Source organism: Chiloscyllium plagiosum, chromosome 40, assembly GCF_004010195.1.
Source record: "Chiloscyllium plagiosum isolate BGI_BamShark_2017 chromosome 40, ASM401019v2, whole genome shotgun sequence".
Lineage (NCBI taxonomy): Eukaryota > Metazoa > Chordata > Chondrichthyes > Orectolobiformes > Hemiscylliidae > Chiloscyllium > Chiloscyllium plagiosum.
In genome coordinates this window covers 14,402,151-14,429,096 of record NC_057749.1, presented here as the reverse complement: position 1 = coordinate 14,429,096, position 26,946 = coordinate 14,402,151, and the positions used below count along the sequence as shown (strand labels likewise).

Genomic DNA, 26,946 nt, shown 5'->3' with positions numbered 1-26,946 from the left:
TAATCCAATGACAATAACACCAGATTGTCAACTCCCCTCAATAACTGATCATTATTCAACTCCAAATCCACCCACCCCATTGTATCCTCCCTCAGGGGGTTCAAATGAGTTGAACTTTGTGTTTGTGATTTAGTGAGACCCAATGGCGTGGGTTTAATTCTCTGTACCAGTTAAGGTTACCAGTGAAGTGCTCTCTTTTTAGCCTAGTCCTAGCCTGAGGCATGGTGATCCTCATGTTAAACCACCTCCAGCCATCTCTCACTAATGAGGGAGCAACCCCATGGTCTGGTAAGACTTGACCTTAATCTCTCCCTCAACCCCCCCCCAAGAATAACAGTTCAGAACGTCGGGCTCGGGACGCCTGATTTGAATTTTTGCCACATCGCGCGTGGCAGTTTTACGAGGGGGGGCGGAGCTGAGGGTCGGAGGGAAGAGAATTGCATTGAAGGGGCGGGGCTGACACCGAAGGGGCGGGCTAGTGGGTCAAATGGGGCGGGGCTGGTAATGAAAGGGCGGGACCGCGGTACGTAAGGAGTCAGCAATGGAAGGGCGGGACCGCAACACGAAGGGGGCGGGACTGGCAGCGAGGAGGCGGGGTTTCGTGAGGATCGGGCCGGGACTGGCAGCGAGGAGGCGGGATCGGCGGCGATTTGTGTCGTAAGGGGCGGGACTGGCTAGGTTGGAGCGGGGTCTGGGCCGAGAAGGAGGGGCGAGGCTAAGGGGGAAAAAAAAAACCCGACCCGCGCGCTTTGTGGGCTTGGTGACGTGCACGCACCTTTGCGGCGCCGTGTCCGTGACAGCGTCCGCGCTTCTGAATGCACGCTGCGGGTAGTGCGCGCGCCAGTGTTTTCAGTCGGAGAGTGTTGAGCGGCTGGTGGGCAGCTCAAAAAAAACATAGAGGGGAAGAGAAAGGGAGAGAAGTGCCATGTAGAGATTAAAACAGATCAAAACCATAAAAAAAACCATCAACCTTGCCCCAGTCCCCTCCTTAATCAGCCGTCATCCCTGTGCTCAGGTAAGGCTGGAATCTGTTATCTCCTTGAACCCGCTGGTGATAGTGACAGTCTTTTATTTTTAAGAAGGAATTACTTTGGAAGTTGTTCAGCCAAGCCTGTGTGAGAGGGGGAATCCTGGCGGCGGGAGAAGCTGCAATCAGGGAGTCGGCCCCCTCAGTCCTTAACCCAGCGGCCGGCAATGTGGCACACTCCCATACTGGCACCCTTTATATGTGTGTGTGTGTGTGTGTGAAGATATCATTGGAAATGGATATTTTCTTTCCCAGACGTTTTAAGGAAGTCTGCTGGCGCCTTTGATTTCGGATTGCAAAGTTAAAGACCATTTCTGGAACTCTGGCAAACTTTTTTTTTAAACTCTGAAAAGGCAATCTGTTGTTTGTACTGTCAAACAACACCCCCTCCTTGATATAACCAGAGGGTATTCTTGGATTTACTGTTCTTTTTGATGTGTATGATCAGTTAAGAAGCGGTCATCTTTGCTTTCAGGTACTGATTAGGGACTCGTATCCAACTAAGTGATAACCCTTTGAAGTTTTTAAAAAAGTCTATTTAAAAATATATATTTATTTTGTCTTGAGACTTTAAAATATGAATTGATTGTTTTATTTTCTCGAATATCGTCGGGACAGAGTTCAGTTCCTTGACTATGTTGTTGCTCTCAGGCTGCTACAGCTTCAAATAGTTTTGGGAATAAGATTGTATACAGCAAATGTCTTATTTTCTCGTGGAGGCACGACATTATAAGTTCTATTTACGTTCATAACGTTATATTCCAATATTTTGAAAACTGCAAGTAACATTTAGGTTTCGTTAGAGCTTAGATGCCCGTTTTTGGGCAAAAATCGGATATTCTATACTTCTCTATTGTCAAGTTTAATATTATTTTCATTCTTTGTTTTTGTGTTGCGTGGTTTGAGCTCGATGTAGCACATTGACTGGAATATTGGAAGTGCGGCATTAAATCATTTACTTCGCAACAAGAGGGTGTTTAAAACGTGACAATTTAGAATTTACAGTGGTTGCTCTTTCCAATCGAATCTGAGACAAAATTATGCTTAAATCGAATTAACATCTGAAAAATAGATCTGTGTCGGAATAACTGAAAACAGGAATTATATCACCGGTTTCTATAACAATAATAATTTAAACCAAATCAGTTTTTAAAGGCATACCACATTTGACACTTACATCGGTGATAATTAGTTACCATAGACCCGTTATGTGCAGGCATGTACCACATAGATGATGAGGTGTGGAATTAAATATATATTGAGTGGTTGGATGGAGTAATTAAGGTCAGTTCCACAAGTGGGATACGAAATCAATCTATTGCTATGTATTATGTATTTTTAAATCAACAAGAAAAATGACTTTTAAAAAAAAATGTGGACTGCATTTTGATTCCCATTGCGTTTTGCCCCACCTTGGCAATGCTGCTTCAAATGCAATGTGAAGTTTGTGGAAATGAACACTGGACTTGGCTTCAATGTATTAAATTCAAATTAATTTATATTTAGAGTCAAAATAGAGTCATAGTCATAGAGATGCACAGCATGGAAACAGACCCTTTGGTCCAACTCGTCCATGCCGACCAGATATCCCAACCCAATCGAGTCCTGCCTGCCAGCACCCGGCCCATATCACTCCAAACCCTTCTTATTCATATACCCATCCAAATGCCTCTTAAATGTTGCAATTGTACCAGCCTCCACCACATCCTCTGGCAGCTCATTCCACACACGTACCACCTTCTGCGTGAAAAAGTTGCCCCTTGGGTCTCTTTTATATCTTTCCCATCTCACCCTAAACCTATGCCCTCTAGTTCTGGACTCCCCGACCCCAGGGAAAAGACTTTGTCTATTTATCCTATCTATGCCCCTCATAATTTTGTAAACCTCTATAAGGTCACCTCTTCTAGTGTTTCTTGCATTCCACCTAATAGTGATTGGTAGATATTAGGCAACTTGTGTTTTGCTCTGAGAAAATGTGTACCGACATGATTAACTTTCAAGCCACAAGCAGCTGTCAAGCAAATAATTGATGGGGTGAAAAGAATATGTCCTTCCATCGAAGAATGTTCATCTGAATTACTCTCCTTATTTCGTATGTTTAAGTAATTGATGGTCTTATTTAGTGTGAAATTAAAAGTTCATTCATTTAATTTTTTAAAAATATAAGTAAACGTTATTCAGATGGGAAGTTCTTTCTCTTTCACTGTGGTGCTCATGGGTGGCACAGTGGCTAGTGGTTAGCACTGCTGCAGCACAGCACCAGGGACCCAGGTTTGACTCTAGCCTTGGGCAATTGTCTGTGTGCAGTTTGCCCATTCTGTCCATGTATGCTTGGGTTTCTGCTGGGTGCTCTGGTTTCCTTCCACAGTCCAAAGGTGTGTAGGTTAAATGGATTTGGTCATGTTAAATTGTCCCATAGTGTCCAGCAATGTGCAGGCTCGGTGGGTTAGCCATGGTAAAAGCGAAGATGTAGGGATAGAGTTGGTGGGTGGGTCTGGATTGGATGCTTGTTGGAGGGCTGGTACAGAATGATCGGCTGAATGGCCTCTACTTGCACTGTAGGTATTCTGTGATTAATAGTTCATTACCCTGGCACTTAAGTTTACTGTTGCACTTTATTCTGTAGCCCCTTAGGTTTCCTCCCACAGTCCAAAGATGTGCAGGTTAGGTGAACTGGTCATGGTAAAATTGCCCATAGTGTTAGGTGCATTAGTCAGGGGTAAATATAGGGCAGGGGGATGGATCTTGGGTGGATTACTTTTCGGAGGGTTGGTGTGGATTTGTTGGGCTGAAGGGCCTGTTTCCACATTGTAGGGAATCTAATCTAATCTAATCTTAATTCAATGAGATCATGAATGATCTGAACTTAATTGCATATACTCATCTTTGTCCTGTGTCCTTGAGATTTTTTTGTTAAGCAAAGTTGTTATCAATGTCAGTTTTCAAAAAAAAAGTTAAATGGGACTGATGTGGCACAGTGATAATGTCACGGACTAGTAATTAAAAACCCCAGAGTAAAGTTCTGGGGCCATGGGTTTGAATCCCATTGGTGCAAATGACACAATTTGAGTTCGCCAAAAACAACCTAGTTTAATAATCTTTATAACCACTGACAATTGTTGCAAAAGCCCAGCTGGTTCACTAATATCCTTTTAGAATTAGAATTAGAATCCCTACAGTGTGGAAACAGGCCCTTCGGTCCAACAAGTCCACAATGACCCTCCAAAGAGTAACCCACCCTACTGCTCTCACCTGGTCTGACCTGCATGTGACCTCAGACCCACTGGGCAATTAGGAATGGATATTAAATGCTGGTCTGGCCAGTGATGACCATATCCCATTAATTTAAAAAGAAGTTGTTTGACATTTGTAGGAGAGTTCTAAACTTTGAATGTGGAAGTGTTCCCGAATTTCACTTCTGACAGTTCTGGTTTGTGTTTTAGACACTGTCTCTCCACCTCCCTTCTTACCCCGTCCCATCCCCTTCCCCAGTCCTAGATGTCTCAATCAGCAGAAATCGTTTCTATCTAACTTATCTGCTTTCTATAGTTGTAGGTATGTTTGCTGAGCTGGGAAGTTGATTTGCAGATGTTTCATCCCCTGTTTAGGTGACACCTTTAGTGTTTTGGAGCCTCCTGTGAAGCGCTGCTGTACTGTATCTTCTGGAATTTATTTGGTTCCATTCCTGCTGCTTCTGGTTGCTGATTCTGGTTATCCATTGTAGTGGCTGGAATATTGGGTTGAGGTCTGTGTGTTTGTTGATGCAGTCCATGGATGAATGCCATGCTTTTAGAAATTCTCTGGCTGTGCTCTAGTTTGTCCAATGAAGACTATTATCTGTTTTCCCTTAAATATCTTTAAAATACGAAATTGCCCCATAAATTTTGAAATTCCAGAGAATACAACCATAGTTTGTCTAATGGCTCCTCAAATTTTAACCCTTGGAGTTCAGGTATTGTTTTGATAAATCTGTGCTGTACTCACACCAATACCAACCTGTTCTTCATGAGTGGTGTTGCACAGAACTGTTCACCGTACTCCAGATATTGTCTAATCAATGCTTGTGTTCTAGTCCTGTATGTACAAAGGCCAGCATTTCATTAGACATTTTGATTGTTTCCTGTACTTGTTCATGATATTTTAATGATCTATGTACTGGGACCTCCAAGACTCCAGATATTCAATGTTTCCAGCTTTTCGGTCCAAAATAGGTGATCTCACTTTCGTTACCTTGAAATCCATTTACCACAGTTTTGCCAGTTCACTAAATCTATTAAAATCTCCGTCCATGCTTCCAGCTGCATTGTTTACTAAGTCACCTACTTTTGTGCAATTGGGAAACTTGGATATGTGGTATTTGCATACCTCTTTGTCTAAGTTGTTTGTTAAATATAGCGAATAGTTGAGGTTGCATCACAGATCCTCGCAGGACACCACTAGTCACAATTTGCCAATGAGTGTACGGGTCTCATTTGTCATTCTGTTGCCGTTCAGCCAAGTTCCTAACCACTTCAATAATTTACTTTTGATTTTATGATCTTGGCTTTTAGCTAACAGTTTCTTATGAAATGCTTTAACAGTTGCCTTCTGGGTGTTTACATAGATAACTTGCATATTCATTCCCCTGCACAGTGCTTTGTATTGCACCTCTTCCAAAAAATTCAATCAAGTTCATCAGGTACAACCTGTCCTTTACAAATCACTTAAGCTCAATTACAAATTTATTGTATTCCAACTCTGCATCTATGACTCTATTGGATCTATTGGAGAGAGTGAGGACTGCAGATGCTGGAGGTCAGAGTCGAGAGTGTGGTGCTGGAAAAGCACAGCAGGTCAGGCAGCATCTGAACAGGAGAATCGACATTTCGGGCATATGCCCTGCATGAAGGGCTTAAGCCTGAAACGACAATTCTCCTGCTCCACAGATGCTGCCTGACTTGCTGTGCTTCTCCGGCACCACACTCTCGACTCTGACCTCCAGCATCTGCAGTCCTCACTCTCTCCAATAATTCCAATAGAGTCATAGATGCAGAGTTGGAATACAATAAATTTTAATTGAGCTTAAGTGATTTGTAAAGGACAGGTTGTACCTGATGAACTTGATTGACCCTATTGAATTTACTGCCCAAACTTCAGATTAGATGCTCTTGCAGCTTGCGCATAAACACTTTCAGTTAAATCTTGCTGTCACTGCTTGTGAAATCACATAAACTTAGGCTTGTTGCCCATTGTTATATATCACAATAGCTTGTCTGTGAAAGAACAAGTTAAAATGGGAGCAAGCCTTTGTTGTGTTATAAATTGTAATTCTGTGAAGTTAGTTTTGTAGCAATAGTACGCTTTAAGGTTCAGGCAACAATGGTAAGAATACTTGTACACATTGTGTTTCGTTCTGCATACACTGTAGCCCAATGTAATTAATCAGCAGTAAAAGTACTAGCCACAGATTGATTTCATCCCTTCACCGGCTCAAGGATGTTAAGACAAGCTGTGGTTCCCCATGCCATGTGTTCCAATTACCCATTGAACTACTGCAGAACTATTCAGCAAACTTCAAAACTTATTGCATATTTTTAGATAGCTATTATCATATAATATCTGAATTAAACTAACACTTTTGCTAGACATTAAGAGAAGCAAAGTAGGTGGACTATGTCTAGCTATCAATTTAATATGCTTGACATGATTTTATGCTTGTAAATGTTATACCAATTGTTGATTTACATTACATACAGTGTGTCTTGAGGGCTTTTGGCACTAACTGTACAGCAGTTTGCAACAAGAATACTTTGTAAATTTCAATTACGGACATAATTTTCAGTGTAGTCTGTCTTCTGAAAAGTACATTATTTGGCTGATTATAAAATCAGATTGTCTTTGCACATGTTTTGTGTAGCATTATTTGTTTCAATATGAATACTTTTGCTTTGGGAATTTGCTATTTTATTATATTCTGTGCAAGACCAGCATTTGTTGCACATTGTTAATTGCTCTTGAGAATTGTAGAATCCCTACAGTGTGGAAGTGGGCCATTTGGCCCATCGAGTCCACACCAACTTTCCAAAGAGCATCCCCTCCAGACCTATCCCCCTACTCTGTTCCTATATTTCCTATGATTAATCCACCCAGCGTGCACATCACTGGGTACTATAGGCAATTTGGCATCGCCAATCCACCTAACCTGCACATCTTTAGACTGTGGGAGGAAACTGGAAGAACTAGAGAAAGCCCATGTAGAAATGGGGAAAATGTGCAACCTCCACACACATAGTCACCTGAGCTGGAATTGAACCTGGGTCCCTGGTGCTGTGAGGCAGAAGTGCTAACCACTGAGCCATCATGCCACCACCTTGAATTGCTGCAGTCAGTGTAATGTACTGTTTGGGAGTTCCAGGATTTTTTTCAATGGAATGGTAAATGAATGGCGACACCATTCCAAGTCAAGATGGTGCTGTAACTAACTCAAATGGCATCAATATTACTGAATTAATTTGTTACAATGATTAGATTATATCATCGTGAATAACCTAAAGGTGAAGGTAGCCCAGGTTCAAGATCTTTCGTATAGCTGTTGGGAAGTGGAATGAGTTGTTCCTCTCTGAAAGGAGGAGAAAATTTAACATATGTTCCATAGGTGAATAGCATGGCTGAAGCTTTGGACTATCCTTCATAAATGTAGTTGACATCTCATTGTACCTGACTTACTCAAGTTCTCAAAATGATAACAAATTTCAGCAATACATCTCTGATACTTAACATGTTACTTGCTCATTTGTTATGTTAAGAATTGTAAAAAAAAAATCACTTATTGACCAACAGCCACTACTTATTCTGAAGTATAAAATCATGAGGGACAGGGATTAGGTGAATAGCCAAAGGTGTTTTCCCTAGGGTGGGGGAGTCCAAAAGTGGAGGGCATAGATTTAAGGTGAGAAAGGATAGACTTAAAAGGGACCTGAGCGGCAACCTTCTTAGACTAGGGATGGTATGTGTATGGAATGAGCTGCCAGAGGAAGTGGTGGAGGCTGGTACAATTACAGCATTCGAAAGGCATCTGGATGAGTATATGAATAGGAAGGGTTTAGTTGGATATAGGCCAAATGCTGGCAAATGGAACTAGATTAATTTAGGATAGCTGGTTGACATGGATGAGTTGGACTGAAGGGTCTATTTCCATGCTATGATTCTAAAGGAACGTGCCATTTAAATCCAAATCCAACCTGTTGGATAGCTTTTCCCTAGGCTGTGCATTTTCCCATAAAGGGATGTTCAAGACCTAACGATGCCCCTGCTAATACACAAATGTTTTTGTAAACCACTGTTGACATTAGTAAACAAATTACATGTAGCAAACCCAAAAAACAATACTACCGTAGGTCTAATGATGAAGTATAAATGCATATTTATTTCATTCATGTCTGCCATGATATTGGACTGCCACCCTAGCAACTTCCATGTTGATGGAGCTTTAAATTAACAAATCTCCCAAGACTTTTCTCAGCATGAATAGATAGGTAAATGTTGACAATCAGCCAGACACTCAATGGGACATGCCCAATCCTTGCCAAAAGGAGTAATTTTTATGTAACATCTTGAGAGAAGAGAGATGTAGCAAAGCAAAAACATTTGAGGAGGAAATTCCAGACCTTAAGGCTGAGATGGCTTAAGACCCATCTGCCAATGAAAGTGGGGATGCATAAGGAGCTGAAGTTGAGGAATGTAGGTGTAGGATGTTAAAGTGCTGAAATTCATTCCATTAATCAAAAATTTGTTTTTTTTTAATAAGACTATCTATAAATTACTTTAATTCATTCAGCCTATTTAATATGTACAAACCGTTGCATACTGTTGCATGGGACTTGATGCATTTGCATTTCAGAACAGTGCAAGAGCGCTTCGTACTTATTAGACGTGCAGCCAGCTGATAATTCTATTTCTGCAATTTAGTAATTAATATTGAATCCTTATGCCTTGATTTACTTCCTTATACTGGATAGACTAAAAGTGCTTATTTTTGAGACAATGACCAACAGAAGTAGCTTTAAGGATAACAGACTATGTCTGTTTCAGATGTTGTTAACTGCTGAAGCAATTAATCTTCCTTTCAGATTAAGTCAATAGCATTTCCTATTAAATTAGTGCACATTTGAGGGCAGAGACATCATTGTAACTAATGTTAATTATGCTTAGTTCACTTCAATATCTTCTGACTGTTGGGTTGGCTGAAATGTTGCCGCAGATAATTTAACTGTACAGCTAACCACAAGCATACCCTAAAGGCAGACCCATACTTTCCATTCAGTGAAAGATTTTAACAGTACGTTAAAAGGTAGAGTTACCTTGTGGAGTAATCAAATTATGCTTGCAGTCTGGATTTTCGTACTCAACATAAATGGTTCATCTTCCACGTACATGGTGGATTGTTGTGCTTTCAGGATGATGTAAGTGTGTGAAAAACCAGTTTAGCATCAATTCAGAGGTATTTGTGTATATTGTAAAGTATCGTACAGGATTTAAGTGCTTAAATTAGGCTGACATTTCAGTGGAGTACTTGGGAGTTGGGGGGTGTTGCTGGAATTGCAAGTTGGTTAGGGGTGTTTTGGATATGATAACACAAAGAGTCTGCTTGTTCAGGTGAATGTCAAGTGCTCTGTTATTTGAGGAAGGCTAGGGATGTCAACCTGTAACCAAAAGTACAGACGAGAGATTAATTGATTTGAGTTTTGTTGGATCTTGCTGTACATAAATTGGCAGCTTTGTGTCCTCTTGTAACAACAATAACTGCTGTTCAGAAGTAATTAAGGTTGTCAAGTGCTGCAGACATGAAAAACATTGCATAAATTGAAGTTATTTATTACTGCCATTCAGTCTCCATTGTGTGAATATCACTAATCAGCCTGAAATGGGAAATTCGTGTTATAATTTAAACTGGATTATTTCTGTTTCTACTTGCCTTCTATTGTGACTGCCATGCACTGGCAGTAGCAGCAAGCCACATTGGTCATGTTTTGACCTTTGTGCTTAATTTTTGGCTCTTAATTTTTAAAATGCCACCATGTCTGTGCTAAGAACTGAAAATTATCCATCCCCAACAAAATGGTTCACCATTAAGAAAGTTTGTGAACGTTATTCTGTTTGAGTGTACTAAAAATCCTCCACTACTAGTTTCCTATTTCTTTTCAGTTGACTGCAGCTTACAGACATTGAAAGAATGCAAAAAGAGATGGGTTTCTTGGTCCTGTGCTAAGTACTGAATTGCAATTCGGAACTGATATTTGAGAAGTCAGCAAAACTGCCTGCTGTACCTCACTAACAGAAATCCATAGTGGATTCAAAAATGGGGAATTTTCCATTGCTCACTGTTTATCCATTTGTTTATAATTTCATAGTAAAGTTCATTTGCAACTTTGCTATTAATTGGAAAAAGTGGATGTTCGAAGTTACATACCTTCTCTAACCCAAGTCCCATTTCTCCCCAGTGCTGCTTCTGTTGTTTGGTGATGCTGATCATTGTGTGTGAAGTAACTTGAAGTATTTTGTAATGTTAAATCTGCTTTTTACATTTATAGTTTTTTTCCTCTCCCCCCGTCCAAGTTATTTTAATTGTAAGATGAATAGAACAAAAATGCATTTCCTCTGCGGGAGCCAAGAGTAAGAATTCAAATGTGCAGCAGAAACAGGCCATTTGCACCCCTCCCCCCTTTGCCGTTGATGAGAATCATGGCTGACTCACTTGTACCCTCAAATTTACATTCCCACTCGGACCTGATAACCTTCCATCCCTTACTTACCAAGAATCTAACCATCTCTGCCTCAAAATATTCAAGGACTCAGTTTCCACTGCCTTTTTAGGAAGAGAGCTGCAAAGTATTATGAGCCTGTGTGACAGAAGCAAAATTGCCTCATCTCTATGTTAAATGTGTGACTGCTTTATTATGGAACAGCTACTTCCCATGCATTTATATCCTTCCTTAAATAAAGTACCTTTGCCCACTCACTAAAACTATCAATGTTCCTCTGCAAGGTTTCACAATCCTCTGCATACTTCACTCTACCACTCATCTTAGCCTCACCTGCAAACTTTGACACACTACACGTGATCCCCAACTCCAGGTCATCTATGTAAATTGTGAATAATTCAGTCCCAACACTGATCCCTGAGGCACACTGCTAATCTCTAATCGTCAACCAGAAAAGCGCTCATTTATCTTCACTCTTTGCTTCCTGTTAGTTAACCAATCCTCTGTCCATGCTAATACATTGCCTGTAACGCCACGCATTTTTATCTTATGCAACAGCCTCTTGTGCAGCATCTTGTCAAATGCCTTTTGGAAATCTAGAAATTTGTCCTCTTTACAACTTACTTTCTTATTTATCTTTGTGACATCAGCAAATGTAGTGACCATACTTTAGGTCCCTTCATCCTAGTCATTTTATATAAATTGTAAAAAGTTGAGACCTTAGTCCCGGTTCCTGCAGCAAACCATGCATGCCAACTGAGAAAGACCCATTTAAGCCTTTTCTGTTTCCTGTTAACCACCCAATCTTCCGTTCATATCAGTGGGCTCCCCCTTCACTGTGAGCATTTAATTTCCTGCAATAATCTTTGATGTGACACCTTATCAAATGTCATATGGCAATCCAAATACAGTACATCTTCTATTGTCCATAGAAGGTTACTTCCTCAAAGCACTCTAATGGATTGGTTGAATATCTCTTTCACAGGATCATGTTCAGTCTGTCTGATTGCCTTGAACTTATTCAAGTTCCTGCTATGAGTTTAGTAATAGCTTCTATCTATTTTCCCTGTGATATGCTTTCCTACTTTCTGTCTTCCTTTTTAAGTAAGGGAGTTATATTTGTTATCTTCCAACTTAATGGGATCTTTCCTGAATTTGGGGACTTTTAGAAAAATGAAGCAAATGCATTAACTGTCTCACTAGCCACTTCTTTTAACACCCTAGGATGAAGTTCATCAGGGCCCCCAGGTAAACATCATCCCACAGTTCCAACAGTTAACTCAATACCACTTCTTTGATTGTAATTTTCCTGAGTTTCTCTTTCTTCACGTTCTTATTTATTGACAAAGTAGTGAAAGTACATAGTTGACCCATTAAGCTCAGTTGCTGATAGACTAAGTTATATAAAGGTGTACATGGTACACAACAAATGTTTGTTCAGAGGTAAATTTTAAAATGTATTGTGTAGAAGAAAGTAAGGTAGAGGAATGGTGAGATTTAGGGAATACACCACAGAATCTAGAGCCCAGGCACATTAAGGCATTGGCACTCTTAGTGGTTAGTGAAATCTGGAGATGTCAAGATGCCAGAATAGGAGTGCAAAGAGGTTTATGGGACTGGGAAGAGGATAAGAACTTACACTTGATGCATTGGGAGCTCATGGAGATCAGTTAGCAAAGGGTGAAACAGACTTTTGGATGATGTCAAGAAAGAACATAGGAGTCAGCCACAAGAGTGTTAAAATGGATGAAGCTTTCAGCAGCAGATGAAGTGAGGCAGATTTGGAGATGTTAAAGGTGAAAATAGGTGATCTAAGTGGTGGTGTGGATATGTAGGGGTCAAATACATGAACGTTTCAAATGGTCTGGCTCAGCATCAGTTGAGAGAGAGGAATGGAGTTGGTGACCGGAACTGAAGACAATAATTTTAATCTTATTAATAATTAATTGGAGGATATTTCTGTACATCCAGCACTGGATGCCTGGCAAAGAGTCAGATAAATGACAATCTAGTAAAGCTTGGTATTGTCAGTATGCATGTGAGAATTGATTTTTTTTATGTTGGTGGACTGTTAATCCAGAGACTGGAGTAATGTTCGGGGGACATGGGTTTGAAATGCACCGTGGCAGATGGTGGAATGTGAATTCAATAAAAATCTAGAATTGAGTCTACTGATGACCCTGAATCCATTGTAATGTCCTTTAGGGAAGGAAACTGATGTTTTCACTTGGTCTGGCTGACATGTGACTCTAGACCCTTTTCCCAAAAGAGTGTGGTTGACTCTTCACTGCCTTCTGGGCAAAAAATGGTGGCCGAGCAAGTGATGCCCTCATCCTGTGAATGAATTTTTTTTTTAAAAAAGGGACAGTACTTAGATGTGGAGTCAAGGATGGGCCCTTTGGGTTTGGGGAGTGCTTAAGAGGTAAAGTTATGGGTGCAACAAGGAAAGCGGTTGCAGATGATTCTGCATATGATTAGATAAGATTAGATGTGGGTGAGTACAATCCAGCTCGGGTAGCGGGATGTTCAAGGACAATGGTGTGATCAACCAGGTGACTGAGGGAATTTTTACACCCAGTTAGGTTAATGAATGAGAACTCCGAAGCAACTTAAGTAGAAAATAATCCACAGGTAAAGGAATGTGAAACTGAAATTGACTCCTAAGCCATTTTGCTGAGGACTGCTTTGAGAGTGAAAATGTAATCAGGATGTGAGTGCTTTTAAACTTGGATGATTATTTTAAAGGTCAAATTATTTTAGAAGCATGAAATATTTATGTGGTTAGTTATATAAATGTGCAGACCAGTACTGATGTAGTGATATGAGGTTAATGGTAGTGTCTGGGCTACATAAAGAAATTGACTTCAAATGATCTACATGAAATGTTCAGAGAACAAGATAGAGCAGGATAGTGATTCCACCATTGTACTCTAATGAGTTATGATCCTGCTCATTAGACACCTACAATTTGAAATGAGCACAAGAGCTGAAAATTAAGTCTCTCAGGGTAATCTCAAGTAGTTAAAAATTTTATTCAAACTATCCAAAGTCCTTAATTTACCTAAGTACCTCTGTTACTTAGCAAGAAAAACTATTTAATGCAAACAAGTTTTTGAGCAATGGTGGAAAAGAAACATGAATTGGTTTATATCTTTATTAAACTTAAATATACCCCTTTAAAAACTCTCCCTTATGCATTCATACAGATGCACAGACAAATGAGATATGATATCAAGGGTGGTAAAAAGGGAAAAAAAGAAACACAGTAAGCTGGCATTGGATTGGAGTTGATTTCTTTCAGTTTCTTCAAATTATTTTCAGTTTTATATGATAAGGTTGTTTACACACTGCCTTTTATTCACTCATTGAGAGTATGTCCCTTTCTATGTTTCCAATGGTGATTTTCTCCTTTTTTACTCAAAAGAATTTGTAGTTTACAGGGAAATGAGAACAGCTACCAGAAAAATCTCCTGGTATCTGAGATTTTCTATTATGTATCCACTGATGAGTAGGAGTTTTGGGTGTTTTTTCTTTGCAGACTGGATCCTTTTTCTGCATTGCCCACACAGACATGCTGTAGTCACCCACCCAGGAACCTATCAGAATGTTGTTGTCAGGCAATTGTTCCATTTTTCAGAAACCCACACATTCCTTTTGGTCTTATCTTTCCCCTTGCTGCTCCAGGAAATAGTAACATTGTATATACAGCTCTCAATGTTTCTTTAAAATTGCAATCATTTCTTTACACAGTCTCCTTGGTTTAAGGCAGTATCTTTTCTCAGTTATAGTCCACACTCCAAAAAAAAGTGTTTTTTCTTTTCATTATTGATGTGCAAAGGGAACAGAGCCCTGGGAGAACCATGAGTTGACTGAAATAAAAGTTAAATATTTCCAGTTCCTGGTTTTTCAGTTGTTACATTGATTCAAATAATGATGCTAAGTGTATCCTTTATAGGTTGTTGATTTAAATTTGAAGGGTCTGTTTCATGCAATTTTGTAATCTCAACTTTTGGAGCAGTGAGTGAACTAATAGCTTGCCTTAGCTTTGCCATGTAAAATACTGTACATTGATGGGGTTGTGGGTATGTTTGTTGAGCTGGGAAGTTGATTTGCATTTATTTCAGAGATAAATTCCAGAAGACACTGTACAGCAGTGCTTCACAGGAGGCTTCAAAGCACTGAAGATGTCATCTAGACATGGCGATGAAGTGTCTGCAAATCAACTTCCAGCTTGGCAAACATACCCACAACCTCGGCAACCGGCATCCGAGCTAAAAATCTTTACACAAACCTTGAGTATAAATTGAGCTAGGTTCCCAGTTCATACTGCTACCCAGTGATTCCTGTTGGAAATACATGGACATTGACGTCAGATAAAGAGCCTGCTAATATTCCAGCTCTTAAATTATTTCAAGCAACACCAGTGGATGAATGCTGAACTGTTTTGTCCATTGGAGGAGGGGGGGGGGGGGTGAGGATGTGTGTGGGGGAGAGATTGATTTCCTTGATCAAAATGGATGAGCATTTCCACACTTTTTAAAAAAATTATGCAGCCTCTAATCAATATTTTTTGTAGTTCTTTAAGCAAAGGCATATTTCCTTTTGGGTTGGGTGGCTGGTTGTTGAGGCGGCTGACATGGTAAGTGTTTAGTTTGAAGTAAACCAGGACCAGTTGTCAGCCAACAGTTTTGCCCATCGGGTTTCTTAGTCTCATATCATGGAAATGATCAGTGTTACCAACTGTCCTGCTGATTAACAAGATTGCCGCTATCTTTCCTCTGTTAAATTTAGAGCAGGAACAGTGATATGAAATTTCTTTTAGTTTAATGGAAATATTTATCGAGTTTTGAGAAGATTCGTAGCTCAGGTTGAGGTTCTGGAAGTAGGTTTGCTTGCTGAGCTGGAAGGTTTGGTTTCAGATGTTTTGTCACCATACCAGGTGACATCATCAGTGAGCCTCTGGATGAAGCACTGGTGGTATGACCCACTTTTTATTTGTGTGTAGGTTTCCTTGGGTTGGTGATGCCATTTCCTGTTCTTTTTCTCAGGGTGTGGTAAATGGGATCTGAGTCAATGTGTTTGTTGATAGAGTTCAGGTTGGAATGCCATGCTTCTAGGAATTCTTGTGCGTGTCTCCGTTTTGGCTTGTCGTCGGATGGATGTGTTGTCCCAGTCGAAGTGGTGTCCTTCCTCATCTATATGTAAAGATACTAGTGAGAGTGGGTAATGTCTTTTTGTGGCTACTTGATGTTCATGTATCCTGGTGGCTAGTTTTCTGCCTGTTTGTCCAATGCAGTGTTTGTTCCAATTCTTGCAAGGTATTTTGGAAATGACATTAGTTTTCCTTGTTGTCTGTATAGGGTCCTTCATGTTCATTAGCTGCGGCTTTAGTGTGTTGATGGGTTTGTGGCCTGCCATGATGCCAAGAGATTTGAGTAGTCTGGCAGAATTTCCCAAGATGTCTTTGATGTAGGGGAGAGTGACTAGGGTTTCTGGACGTGTTTTGTCTGCTTGTTTGGGTTTGTTGCTGAGAAATCGGCAGACTGTGTTCATTGAATACCCGTTCTTGCATACACCTGTACAGTGTTTTCAAAAAGAATGGATACCCAATGAACACAGTCTGCTGATTTCTCAGCAACAAACCAAAACCAGCAGACAAAACACGTCCAGAAACCCTAGCCACTCTCCTCTACATCAAAGATATCTCAGAAATGACTGCCAGACGACTCCGATCTCTTGGCATCATGGTAGGCCACAAACCCATCAACACACTAAAACAGCAGCTAATGAACTTGAAGGACCCTGTACAGACAAGCAAAACTAATGTCATTTACAGAATACCTTGCAGGAACGGTGACAAACAGGCAGAAAACTAGCCACCAGGATACATGAACATCAACTAGCCACAAAAAGACATGATCCACTCTTACTAATATCTTTACTTACAGATGAGGGAGGACACCACTTTGACTGGGACAACACATCCATCCTAGGACAAGCCAAACAGAGACACGCATGAAAATTCCTAGAAGCATGGCATTCTATCAACAAACACATTGACTTGGATCCCGTTTAGCACCCCCTGAGAAAAAGAACATGAAATGGCATCACCAACCCAAGGAAACCTAAACACGGGCCATACCACCAATGTTTCATCTGGAGGCTCACTGATGTGTTACCTAATATGATGACAAAACATCTGAAACTGAACTTTCCAGCTCAGCAAGCAAACTTAGATCTAGGAAATAATTATTTCATATCTATAATGGAAATAATAGGTCAAACTGAATGAGTCTTTTAAATCTGTACTTAATTAATATGAATTTAAATGTTAATGATATTTCCTCTTGGTATGACAAATCCATTTTGTACTTGTGAATTTTGTACATAAAAATAGTCTGTGTTCACCTATTCACCAGTTTATAGTGCTATTATTTCTTCCATTATCGAATCTCTTGAAAATTAATGCAAGATGGATGTTTCAAGAAGTGTAATACTAACTGTGTGAAGTTTTAAATACATCTGGACAGATTTATGTTTCATTTGAGTATTAAATTTTGTTTAGATTAGATTAGATTAGATTAGATTACTTACAGTGTGGAAACAGGCCCTTCGGCCCAACAAGTCCACACCGACCCGCCGAAGCGCAACCCACCCATACCCCTACATCCACCCCTTTAACCTAACACTACGGGCAATTTAGCATGGCCAATTCACCTGACCCGCACATCTTTGGACTGTGGGAGGAAACCGGAGCACCCGGAGGAAACCCACGCAGACACGGGGAGAATGTGCAAACTCCACACAGTCAGTCGCCTGAGTCGGGAATTGAACCCAGGTCTACAGGCGCTGTGAGGCAGCAGTGCTAACCACTGGGCCACCGTGCCAGTTGAAACTATTTTTGTGTAGTGTTGCCATACCATTTTGTTGTAGATAATATTTTGTTTAAGTAATGAATATGACCTTTGCAAGTAATGAGAATCTCATTATAATCTGATTGGAAAAATTCTAAATGCAAAAGCACAAAATTACAAAATTTAAACTTTTTCTAAAAAAAAGCTATTCTGGCACAGCTAGTTTTAAAAATGTAGTTGGTTAGCTTTGCTGAACAGAAGAAACCTTTAATATTCTAGCCATCTAAAAAGTTAGTGTCGTTTGAATTTTGTGTTCCATATGCCTGAAGGTCATAACCTCAATTCTAATTCCCATGATGAACACCAAAAGTGGATTTCATTTCTGAAGCTATGAGCAAAAAAAGATGCAAGTCTGTTATGTCCTTAGACTTCTGCATTTTTAGCCTTCAAAAATTGCCATTTGCATTTAGAGGAATTCTGTACACTTAAGTCCACATCTGGTTAAAACTTGAGAAATGCTAATAGTTCTGGATACTAGCTTGTTTATTAGCATGAATTATAGGAATGCTGGTTCACTATTTAAACGGCATCAAAAGATCAAAAAGTATTTTACTATGAAATGGTAATTATCTGTAGTCCACAAGGCACGTCTCTTTCCATCAGCAACGAGTATAGACCGTTAATGTTGGGATCTTTATAAATTCAGCTAGCAAATTCCGTTTAACTTAGAATCATTCTAGAATCCCTACACTCTGGAAACAGGCCATTTGGCCCAACAATTCCACACTGACCCCCTGTTGTGTATCTCACTAGACCCATTCCCCTATCCTATTACTCTATATTTACCCCTGACTAATGCACCTAACCTACACATCCCTGGACACTATGGGCAATTTAGCATGGCCAATTCACCTAACCTGCACATCTTTGAACTGTGGGAGGAAACCGGAGCATTTGGAGGAAACCCTTGCAGACATGGGGAGAATGTGCAAACTCCATACAGCCTGAGGCTGGAATCAAACCTGGGTCTCTGGTCCTGTGAGACAGCAGTGCTAACCACTGAGCCACTGTGCTGCCCTTTACTTAGGACTGAGTACATACATTCATTGGTGAAGAACGATGAAATTTTTATTTTTACAAACCTAATTGAGATTGTACTTTGCACACAACTGAAGCCTACACTTTAATTTCTATAATGTTAGCCTTAAGCAAGGGTTTTTCCAACAGTTAGTGTTTGAGCAGCTTATTGAAGAATTAGCAGAATCTGGATCCTTATTAAAGTGACTGAGACCATATGGGAGTATGAAGGCAGCCAACTTAGTGCAGCTTGCAGAGAGTGCCAGAATTGAGCTACTCCGTCTTCTCACACACTTTTGGCAGTTATCCTTTGGCACTAATAACTTCCTATTGACCATCAGAACGCTGTTGTCCATCATCAGACAAGCTGTCAATTGTGACAGTTTAATCCTTGTAGCTATCCAATATGTGGTTATGAGAAATATCTGGCTCCTCAACTATTTTCAATAACAAATTCTTCAGAATCTGCAAATTTGTAACCCATATGCATTAAGGAAGAGTGTACCAGAATAGGGTAATTCTAATGCTGTGACTATTATTTGTTTTCATCTTTACTCATAACCTTCCTTGGGACATTGTATTCTTTAAGCCTCTCTCTCCTATGATAAACCAGATTGAAACTGTTTCCAATGGTTTTATCTTAAAGCTTAGATTCACTGAATCCTGAGATTTCAACTTTAATGAAAGTTCCGCCAGGATGCAATGCATTCAAATGCTCCAAAAAAAAAAGCAAAACTAATTGTTATCCCTTCCTGAAGTAGGGGCTGTCACTTATGACTGATATGGGCGTCATCCCATCTTCCTCAACAAATTCTTAGCATGTACAGCTCACACTAATGCAGATGATAACTTACAGTTTGGCTGATGTACCAAAATGTTGTCAATAATTTCATCTACTATGGCCTGGTTGCTTTCACGTACCCTATTGCTGAAAAGGGCTTTCTGCCTCTGTATTTATAACTGTTGTGTTCGTATTCTTACTAACAAACTCCCCTCAAATTATTGATGAAAAATTTGCCAGTGATCCAAGTCCAAACCCTTTCCACTTCTATTATTGCCTTATCCCCAATTTTCTTGATTTGACAACCAGATTTTGTCAATCTACAAAATGCAAAATTAGAATACTTAGATTATCCTAAAACTCTAAATCCCCTTTAAGGCCACTACCTCATTGAAATCTCTTGATAAGTGTAGATTTATTATCGACTGGTGGTGTCCTTCAGTATTTCTTGCAGATCTAACATCTGTTACTTCTGTGATTTATTGTACTCCTCAACCCTTGTTTGTGCATTCTTTATTGAAATTTTAAATGTTTAGAAGATAGATGAGCAAATTGCCTTTGTAGTTTTTACACAATGGAGGTTTACCGAATAAATTTCTACTACTGATGTCAATAGCTTTAATTGAGAGGTTGTTTTTCATTAAAGGAAAAGAATAGAATCCCAGTTTTCTAATTTGCACATTCACTGATCTTTCAACTACAATAGCATTGCCATTTTCCATAAAGAGTTTGATTACTGCTTTCTACTTAATAACAGAGATATTCATGAGACACCACATTCATGCTAATAAAATGATTAAATCCAGTTAATTTACAATACTATTTTTCAAATATTTTAGTATTTTATCAACTCTAAATCTGAAGCTGGTAGAATATCGATTTCCTAACTATATCTTGATCCTTTTTACTTAGTCTCGGTAGCATTTTAATTGGCCTTTTCTATACATAATAGACATGTGTCTAATGTGTAATACTGCAGAACTGAAAGACTCTGCCCATCAATACTTTCATCACTGGGCTGAAATTTCTTGTGATCATTACAATGCACTCTCTTTAATCTAGGAGAAAGTGAGGACTGCAGATGTTGGAGATCAGAGCTGAAAATGTGTTGCTGGAAAAGCACAGCAGGTCAGGCAGCATCCAAGGAGCAGAAGAATCAACGTTTCGGGCATGAGCCTGAAGAAGGGCTCATGCCCGAAACGTCGATTCTCCTGCTCCTTGGATGCTGCCTGACCTGCTGCGCTTTTCCAGCAACACATTTTCAACTCTCTTTAATCTGTATTGCTATCTTGCTCTGAATCTTCTTTCATGTTTGATTTCAAATGCCTTATTATAGTGTTTGAGAGAATTCATGGTGTAGTGATATTTTGAATCACACCTGAAACATCAATGATTACACCTGGAGCATTTTCTGTGGTTTATTTGCTTATTCCAAATCCCACATTTTCTTTGTTCACAATTTCCAACAGCATTTTGGCCCTTATTTCTATTTGTTACAGTTCTCTTTTAGTACCTGTTGTTCATGACCTGTATTTAAACAATCCCATCAATTTGTTAACATTAAGTTCTTCATTTTCTGGTATGTCAATTATCCCATATGCTATGAATACTGCTTGGAAGTAATTTTTTTTTCTTGGAACTTTTTTTTTGGTGCTCCCAATATTTATCTGCAAATTTAACTCCCATGAAACCTAGAAGGCTCAGTGGTTAGCACTGCTGCCTAACAGCACCAGAGACCTGGGTTCAATTCCAGCCTCAGGCGACTGTGCAAACTCCACACAGATATTCTCCATGTGTCTGTGTGGGTTTCCTCTCTGGGTACTCTGGTTTCCTCCCACAGTCCAAAGTTGTGCAGGTTAATTGACTTGGTCATGCTAAATTGCCAATAGTGTTCAGGAATGTGTAGGTTAGGTGCATTGGTCTGGGGTAAATGTAGGGGAGGGGAATGGGTCTGGGCGAGTTACTCTTGGGGTGGTACGGTGGCTCAGTGGTTAGTACTGCTGCCTCACACACCAGAGTCCCAGGTTTGATTCCAACCTTGAGTGACTGTCTGTGTGGAATTTGCACATTCACCCGTGTCTGCGTGGGATTTCTCTGGGTTTTCTGGTTTCTTCCCACAGTCCAAAAATGTGCAGGCCAGGTGAATTGGCCATGCTAAATTGTCCATAGTGGTAGGTGCAGTAGTCAGACGGAAATGGGTCTGGGTAGATTACTCTTCGGAGGGTCGGTGTGGACTAGTTGGGCCGAAGGGCTTGTTTCCACACTAGGGAATCTAATGTAAAAAAACGTATGTCCGTTATGATACCTTCTTTTCTTCCTGGTGAAGAAGTAACCCAGGACAACGTTGTAACTTCATTCTTGTGCTGGTCATAAGATTCAGTTTTCACATATTAGGCTGTTTAACAAAATAAGAGTCCATGCTGTTGGAGATAGGATATTAGCATGGATAGAGGATTGCCTTACAAGAAGAGTTGGGATTAAGGGGGCATTTTCAAGACTGTAATTTGTAATTAGTGGAGTGCGACTTAGTCAACCCACATTATTTCACCTTACATTCTCACCTGAAAATTGCTGATGATTGGATTCGTTGGTAGTTAAATTTTCTTCATTCTTACATTTATAAGAGGAGGTTCAAATGTTTTACAATGACCTTGACCTCTTGCTTTTACAGTCTGCTGTTAGTGGAGGGATTAATTTTAATTTGAGTTTGAATTTTGAATCTTCAAAACACTGACAGGGTTCAGCTCATTGAGAAAGTAAAATGGAAAATGAAACCAGGAGGTTTCTTACCTTACCCTTTGCCCTCAAAAAGAGACAATTCCTCAAAATATCAATCTGCCTGCCATCTCTCTTTTCAGAAAGGATTTGCATTCATGAGGTTTTAATGACCTTGGGATCTCCCAAGGTGCTGCACAACTTAGTTTTGAAATGAAGAAAATGTCGCAAGCAATTTGTAAATGAGATTCTACAAACAACATATGTTGACCAGATATTTTGTTTTAGTGGTGTTGTTTGAGGATTTTCTTTTGTACAGGAACTGGACTATCATGCTTTTTTTTCTGAGCACAGCCATGGAATAATTTATGCCCATCCAGAGAGGATAAAGGCAGGCTTTGTTGATTCTTCTGAAAGTCAATTTATGTGTGATAATACCTCTGACAGTGCAGTGCTCACTTAATATTGCACTGAAGATTTGGCCTGGATTACCTGCTCAAGGCAAGTGAATTTTTCATGCTGGTTTTCAGTTAAGTTATTACGATATGCAAGGAATTCTCTTTGGAAGTGTATTTAAGAAAGGTTCAAAATACTTCCAAGTCTGAACAAATTAATTGAGTACCATATTCACATTTCTGGCTTTCCTTTCCAGTCTGAAAATTGCTGATGATTGGATTCATTGGTTTTTAAATTTTCAACATTTTTGCATTGTAACAGGATGTTCAAATGCTTTGTTAATGGCCTTGAACACTTCCTTTTACAGTATGCTGTTCTGATAAAAGAAGTTATTGCGTGCTGTCTTGAACTGTTATGTAAGGAACACAATCTACTGTGTGATAGAAATGATAGATAATGGAATGTAGTGAATGGTCAGAGGAAACTGGAATGATTTGCTTGAGCTAATGAACAACTCCAATTAAATATCATAAAAGCAACACTCTCTGAACTGACACACCTCCATCTCTGTCTTCTAACATTGAAGACTTCCTTCTTTAAGAACAACTGCAATGTTTTTCAAGATCTTACTTTCAGTCAGTGCTTAGGATTCAAAGTTTTGATAAAACTGATCTTTATAAAAGACGTAACTAAACTTGTTACAAAGTAATTTGACCTTCGTAAAGAATGGTGCCTGCCATTAGCTATTCGTGTCCAAATCTATTCAGACTCCAAGATATTTTGTCCTTCAGTTTTCTGGAACTGAGATGGAAAATGTGCAATACCTTTCCAGGGTATCTGAGACAGAGGTGGATGCCTTTGTGGGTAGCGGAAGCAGGGATGAACAATACCTTTAAAGGAAACTAAGGCACTCTAGAGAAACAAACTTGCAAAGGAATAGAGTGGGAGAATAGGACTGACTGGATTGCTCTCCAGAAAGCTGGCATGGACTTGACGTACTGTAATCGATCTTTGAATAAGGAATTTTAAACTAAAATGGTGAATTTGGTGTCAGTTCAGATACAGAAATAAATAAAAAGGATTAAAGTGTTAAGTAATGAAATAAAATCTCTAACAATTAAAACCTGAAGGAATGATACTTAGCTGTTGCAGCTAATTTAAATGTTGGAGAAACTGGCTTTAATCAACAAACAACCTTGTTGACAGGGTGCTTGTAACTGCAGGAACCTCATGCTAAACACTATTTGAATGAGAAATTAAACAACCATATACGTTTTTTCTTGTGAAGCTGACAGTGGCACAGTAAATCTGAAAGTTTTAAAAAAACTTTTAATTGTTGATTTCTCTTCCCAGAAGTCAGTGATTTTGTTATTTGCCATTATTTTGACTAATTTTATGATTTTATTTCCCACTGATTTAGTTCTCATTGATTGGTGCTTCGTTTGTGATTGTCATTACAGTCTTTTGCAGTGAGGGGAGAGGGAAAAAGGAATTATTCACTATCAAGTCTAATTCTGTCCCCAATCAATGTCCATTGCCAGGCAGTTTTCAACAATTATGAGTAAAAGCAGTGGCTGATTCTTTCCTCTCTGCTCTCCACCCCAAAGAAAATTATCCTGAGTTCCTTGCAACACTCATCCTCTGTGGTTAGTGTAAGATCGCATCTTTGCATTTCCTTAACTTTTGGACTCTGGACTTTAAAAAAAGGATGAAACTGCTTTAAACCAGAGAAACAGCAACCATCTCTTTGCACAGCTTTAAAAATTATATCTACTGGAATATGTTGAGAATTTGTTGCATTTTCCTGGGACAGCAGACAGAATGGGACTGATGGGTTTTGAACTTGGGGACAGTTGCTTGACAACAAGATTTTCATTGGTTCCTGATTAGGTGACCATGGGTTGTGTGGGGTCAGTGTAGGAGAAATATTTAGCCTGCAAGAAAAGGTATAAAATCTCTCTCTCTGTCTCTTCCCCTCCCCCGCTATATGGAAATACCATGAAGTTTTCAGTAACAGCCATTTGGCTTTCACTCACCTTTCTCTTCAAATAGCCCATTGAAAGAGGAATAAAACTCCTTCAGAAACATTGAAAGGAAAAATTCTTACCAAATGAATAAAATATTGTTTTTGCATGCTGAAGTTCAATATTGTGTCAACATCAAAGAATTGAAAAAGAACAAAATGAAACAACTTCTCAAATCCTGTGACCCAAATTTGTGTTGTTTCTCCATGATTTTGTAAATTGTTTTCCACCCTCAGTATCCATGCCTTGTTTGTCTGTTTGAATGGGGGATTTTAAAGCAGGAGAGTTTAAGTTATAGGGAATTATAAGTTGGCAATTCCTATTTCTTTCCTGTCATTGGTTTAAAACCAAGCTGTTTGAAATGAGGATTTTTTTAATATAAAATACTGAAACCTAGTGAGCACTTTCTTTTAATCTGAGCTTGTCAGTTGGGTAAATTGAGCACATTGAAAGTTTCATGAATCGTTTTCACATTGGTGACTACCCCAGGAATAGTGGGGCTTGATATATAGTGCATTATCCTTCGTGAACTGTGACCTTAGTTTGGCACAAACCAAGAATTAAACCTGTGATCTTTTGTTCACCATTATGCAATTATGCACAGTGTTTGCCAACAGAGCAATTATTATAATTTTAAATCCACAATTTGAAATTCAGTATTTGTTTTCTGTACTGCATCTGAAATGCATTGGATACATTTTCTTATTACAGTGAATGTTTCATTAGTTACAATACATGATGGGAACTTTTAAATACAGTTTGAGTTATTTTTTCCAAATGTTTATAAACTGAAACACTTTCTAGGACAATGGGAAAAGCAGTTTTCGGTTGATTTGTACATCTTTTACATTCTGAGGAAAATATTCAACAGTTTTGAATTGTTTTGTTTTTAAACATTGAACGTAACAACTGAATCACAGTTATACTTATAAGATTAACAAAGTGTTGCTACAATGAACTACAATTCCGAAACACTGTTGGACTGTTTTGTTTATTTATATGCCCGTCTACCTTAAATGAATTTGGTGAGAAATCCTGAAAAACTTGATTTTTCTCTGCAAAGAGAATGATTTTTTTTAAGAGTATAGAATGGAAGTGAAGGATATTTTTAAAAAACTAAACTGTGGAAATGCTAAACAGCTGTCTGTTACGAGTTATGCTATCATCTTCAATAATAGAGAATCAAACCTTCTCCTCTTGACGTTCAGTAATGGTGCCACCACTGATTGACCACTCCCAGGATGTTGATGGTGGAGGAATGATCAGAAATTGAACTGAACCAGTTATACAAATATTATGGTTACAAAAGTAGGTCAAACATTAGGAATTTTGCCATGGTAAATTGACTCCTGACTCCCCGAAGCCTGTGCACCAAAATCCATAAGGTACAAGTCTGGAGTGCAGCTCCAACAACATTCAAGATGCTTGATACCATCCAAGACAAAGCAATGAGCACAACTGGTATCACATCTGCCACGGTAAACATTCACTGCTTCCACCAGCAATGCACAGTGGTTTTACAAGAGTGTACCATTTACAAGATACATTGCAGCAGCTCACTAGTCTTTCAGCACTTTCCAAACCAAGGTCCATCAGGATCTAAAAAGAAGGGGACACTGCAAACTGTTCTGTCTTGGAACTGTGCACATAACTTATAATTGGGTCATAGTCCTGGAACTCCCTCCTAACTTGACTTACACTGCATAGACTGCAGCAGTTCAAGAAGGAATTTCACTGCCACCTTTTCAAGGGCAATTAGGGATGGGCAATAAGCACTTGCCGAGTCAGTATGCCAACATACTGAACAAATTTTAATTGTTTTTCATTTCTAAAGATGTATCTAGCATTATCATTTTATCCCATGAGAACTGTAGCTACTAAACTTCTGAAGAATGTAAAACTTACGTTCGTGATTTCAAATTCTAGGCCCTAAAAACCAAAGACTTTGCCATACTATGGAGCCTTTAGCACTGACCATCTTCTGGCACTTTGAAGTAACTGCTCATTTATGAGCAAGCTTGTTTTCCATGTTGAGCCGTGCGCTGGAGTCTTAACCTTTGAGTTTGGTGTATGGTCATATGCAGTTTCTGGAAGATGTTATTGGATAAATATCACTGCAGAAATTTTGATTTGAATTCATGTAGACTGATTATCCCAACGAAGCAAAAGGTAATGTTGGGTTTGTGAAAAGTGTGATGTGTCAAAACAGCAGAAGATGTTAAAGCTGCAGGTGTGTAGGATTTTGGCAATGATAAAGCATTCATGGGGTAAGACAGAAAAGCAATTATCTGCTGTTTATTTTTTTCATTCATATACCTTTGTGTCATCATCT

General features: G+C 39.3%; 1 protein-coding gene across 6 annotated transcripts in view; it reads left to right on the top strand.

Annotated features, from left to right (window-relative positions):
• The first annotated feature begins 732 nt into the window (after positions 1-732).
• Positions 733-26,946, top strand: part of peak1 (pseudopodium-enriched atypical kinase 1) — a 178,631-nt gene continuing 152,417 nt past the window's right edge. For all 6 annotated transcript variants that reach the window (XM_043680402.1, XM_043680398.1, XM_043680401.1 and 3 more), the window contains exon 1: positions 733-1,015. The gene's annotated coding sequence lies outside the window, so the exon portion shown is untranslated. The remainder of the gene's footprint in view (positions 1,016-26,946) is intronic.